The sequence below is a fragment of the Meleagris gallopavo genome, chromosome 1, assembly GCF_000146605.3.
Source record: "Meleagris gallopavo isolate NT-WF06-2002-E0010 breed Aviagen turkey brand Nicholas breeding stock chromosome 1, Turkey_5.1, whole genome shotgun sequence".
NCBI lineage: Eukaryota > Metazoa > Chordata > Aves > Galliformes > Phasianidae > Meleagris > Meleagris gallopavo.
In genome coordinates this window covers 125,519,464-125,523,466 of record NC_015011.2, presented here as the reverse complement: position 1 = coordinate 125,523,466, position 4,003 = coordinate 125,519,464, and positions in this window count along the sequence as shown.

Here is a 4,003-nt window from a genome sequence, read left to right as displayed (position 1 = left end):
TAGGAAGCCGGGACAATTATTGCATGACCAGCCTTCCCTGAAGTACTAAACCCCTCACCACAAACTGCCCAAATTCAGTAAAAGAGACTCAAAGTACTTAAATTATGCAGCAGTTTCCCCATCACCATCTCTAAAATCCAGAATGATCTGTAAGTGTTTGATCCAGAATGACCTGAGTGTTTGATTCTCATACACTTTTCTTGAATCAATACCCTGTCAAATTGTACTTAGATCTAGATTTGAGAACAGATTTTTAGTAAACCTAATACTAAAAAGACAAACTCAAAATTTTGGAATAAAATGTAGAAGATGGTAACATTTATGAAACACTTTCAATTTCCATTTCATCAGTAAATTGAAGTGCTCAAGGTAACTGTCTCTTAAAGGTATCTATCTGCGCTCATTTTATAATCCAGGGAATGTATTCAAAATTCTCTGCAAACGATTAATGTTTGCTTACAGTGTTTGTATTATTTTACACCCTGCGTGACACTGTACATGCAAAAAAAGTTAGAAAATATTTATTTTACTTTGCCTATGTATTTCAAAAAGCATTAGAGTTCATCTGCCAGTTATTTTACTAGCACAGCGTTAAAAAAAAAAAGTAAAAAAAAGCTGAACAGCTAAGCATGCTTCTCCCCCCAAGCAATCTATCCATTTACAATACATTCTCTTTATAAGAATCATCAGGAATTAAAGTTCAAATATATAAAAAATTGAAATACAGGCTCGCTTTGAATTTATAGCTCACATTCAATTTATAGCTCACATACAATACAGCAACCATAGCACTATAGAAAAGAGATACAACATCCATAGAGGTACAGAAACTAGTGCATGCATCTAACCCAAAACCTTGACATTTCTTCACAAGAGCAGTGTTAACACCCCCATTTTGTATAAAAGACTCAAGTAACTTTTCCAGCGTTTTACATGGAGCCTGTGGCAGAAGTGGAGCAGAGTCTAAATGGCCATTAGGCTGCAGGAAAGTTTCATGCATGATAGCTGCACGAAATACCCTTAAATCAACTGGAGAAATATAACAGGAATTAAGCTTGCTTTTGACAAAATTCAGTCCAGCTGGCTTCATTTATCATCATTTGCAAGTTCAGAGCCAGAACTGACCCTACTGATATCATCAGCATCTTCCAAATAACATTGTGCAAAGAATATGATTTGATATTATATTTAATTACCTTTGTTACTGAAGATATTCTTTCCACATTCAAGAAGACAGCTGTCACGTGGGGCAATTTTTTAATCTTTTCTAGAAGATGGATTGCCAGTACAAAATGCAGAGTTAGATGTCAATTCTCTTTTTGAAATATACAGAATATAAAACCACTTTGCACTGAGCACAGAGCTCATAAAACACCAAATGACATCATACTCTTTGACCACAGAAGTTGTACTTGCACTGATTTCACACTATGTCAAGAACAGCTGCCCTTCTCACTTATGCCAATCACTTCAACATAGAGATTAAGTTGCCAGACATATTTTCAAATAAGTATGAGTCAATTCTATTCGGTGTTGCTTTTGTTACCTTTTAAAAACACCACTTTAGTTTGTTAGCAAAGCTACTGGATGGATTACAAAAATCCTCTGTTCTTCCTCAATGTTTATACCTATTCTCAAATAGTTCAGCTATAGAAGGTTTCCTCTGACAAAGAAACAGTGCTGAAAAATCTCAGTTCTTACCTGTCAAAGCCTCAAAGTTTCCTTTGCCAAAAATGAACTTCTTGTCAGGATTTTTGGTAGGAATAATTATTTTATCTAAAACTGTCCAGTTCTGAAGAGTATCTACAAGAGCAACGGCTTCAGCAATCTGTAATTCAGCTTTAGAAACACACACACAGAAAAAGGAAAAAAAAGATTGAAACCTATCAGTTGCTTAAATTTCCAGTAACTACAAGACATGCACGTGCAGGGAAAGATTGTAGTCAACACCTAAATTCTACTCATCTATTTATTTCAAATAGCAGCATAAGGAGCTGTTTAAACTCATAGTTTGATGTAACTTTACTACACAGAAGCATCTTGCTTCCACTGTAAATTATTTTTATGGTTGTTGCTTTTGAAGAATTTTGGATTTTATAATCAAGAAAGCCTTTTGCCTAAACAGTGTGCTTTAGTCTTAAAAACTAAGATGAGTAACTGGGTTTAAAATAAACTTACTTCAGATGAACACAAAAGTATGTGATTAATTCCTTGCTGTTTTGTAGCAATATGTAAAGAATTATTAATACTGCATACTTTGCTGTCTAAGTTTCAGCTGGGATGGAATTGTCTTCTTCAGAGGGTCTGGTATGAGCAGTTGTGTTCCTACAATGGTCCCACAAATCTACATTGTAGATTGTCACAAATGTGACAGCCAAACCTAATTCCTTCCTCCACACTGCGCTTATATCTCCTCAAATTGATTAGGTAAAGACAAGACCTATCCCTGATGCCGTAAATGCTACTTTTCCTAGGATGAAAATATAAGAAAAGCAGAAAACAAAATAAAACTCTGAACCAAGCACTTCACTGTGTCTTAGTTTCAGATGGGATGGAATTATTTTCTTCAGTGTCTGGTATGATGCTATGATTTTGATTTTAGAAGAAAAACAATGTTGATAACACACTGATGTTTGTAGGTGCTGCTAAGCAGTGTTGTATACAGCAAAGGCCACTCTCAGCAAAGGACCTAAGGGGCTGGGGGAAAAAAGAATTAGGACAGCTGACTTAAACTGGCCAAAGGGATATTCCATATGATATCATATACAATATACAATATGACATCATGTGGAAGGAGTTCTGAAGGGGGAAAAAGTTCATCTCTCTCTGTTCTGCTTTTTGGTGGGCTAGCTGGGCATTGGTCAGGGGGTGGTGAGCAACTGCTTGTGCATCACTTGTTACATACATTCGTATATACATACATTTATGGATATGTGTGTATATATATATATATATATATACACACGATCATAACTGCAATCCTTTTTTCTATCTTAGTAAATAGTTTTATCTCAACCCATGAATTCTACTTCTGTTTTTTCCAGATTCTCTTCCCCCCCCCACTAGGAAGGGGGGGAGTGAGTGAGGGGCAGTGTGGTGCTCAGCCACCTGCAGGATTAAACCACAGTTGCTGGTGTGTTAGCAACAACGTTTTCCTCCTAGAACTGCAACATAGCATCATACCAGACACTCTGAGGGTAACAACTAAGATACCTGCTGCTAACTCCACTGGTTCTTGTTCATGTAAGGGGATCTACACTGATTTCTGATGTCCTAAGGGCACAGATTTCAATCTTGTTCATTTTAAATAATCCCAGTGCAAAGCCCTGTACAAAATAACATGGGCTACAAGGGTCTATCAAGAGCAGTAAATTCAGCTGCTATTCTTCTGTACAATTGGACTGAAAGGTGCCTTTGTACGAAGGCCACTCCAAAAGTAACACTTTCTATTTAATGGTGTTGGCCCGTGACATCAGAAGCAGATGTTGATGGTATGACAGTTGAAGTTGGACCTTCACACCAGCGTTCCATTACATGTGGTTGCCATGTGACAAATGGCAGCAGAGGGACAACCTGATACAATGGTGTTTAACGTGGAAGTGGAGATGAAACAAATGTGTCGCTGAATTCCTCCATATAGAAAAAAATGGCACCCATTGACAGTCATCAATGCTTGCTGAGCATTTATGGAGAGCAAACAGTGGACGTGAGCACAGTGATGCAGCAGGTGGTGCATTTCAGCAGTGGCATGACAGATGTGAAAGATAAGCCACATTCCAGATGGCCATGTGCATCTGTCTCCTCCACTGGTGCAGATTTTTTTGCTTGCAGCATGCAGGCTCCTGTTCAATACAGGCAAAAATGCTTAGCTGATGGTGATGGCTGTGCTGAAAACTAGTGTTTTGTGGCTGAGAAATCACTCTATCAAATAATTTGCTCTTTGTATCTGTTGTAGTTTCCATGGAAATAAATAGGAGGCTCTACATATAGTGACATATAGGTT